General features: G+C 30.9%; 1 protein-coding gene across 1 annotated transcript in view; it reads right to left on the bottom strand.

Moving 5' to 3' along the window:
* The window catches only part of slc27a6 (solute carrier family 27 member 6), a 21176-nt gene that overhangs the window by 14682 nt on the left and 6238 nt on the right, over nt 1–256 (bottom strand). The gene's annotated exons all lie outside the window — the stretch shown is intronic.

The raw sequence follows: 256 nt of genomic DNA, 5'->3' as shown, positions 1-256 counted from the left end.
TGATTTTTTATGATATCATAAAAATGTACTTTTAAAAAGATTGTGCAACTAGTGCTAGTGTTTCATTGTGAATGTGCAAGGGTTTACTGTGGATATTTTAAGAATGGGGCTGTAATATGCAAGTATCTCTCTCAATGACTGAAATTATACACCGTGTCAACTGATGTTGTGAACCTCTACTGCAAGGTCACACATATCATTTTATTATATTTCCCAATACACTCCTGAAAAGGAACAAATATATATATATATATAT

Source organism: Morone saxatilis, unplaced genomic scaffold (genome assembly GCF_004916995.1).
Source record: "Morone saxatilis isolate NCDOM2014 unplaced genomic scaffold, NCSU_SB_2.0 Contig21, whole genome shotgun sequence".
Classification (NCBI taxonomy): domain Eukaryota; kingdom Metazoa; phylum Chordata; class Actinopteri; family Moronidae; genus Morone; species Morone saxatilis.
This window is presented reverse-complemented; position numbering and strand designations above follow the sequence as displayed.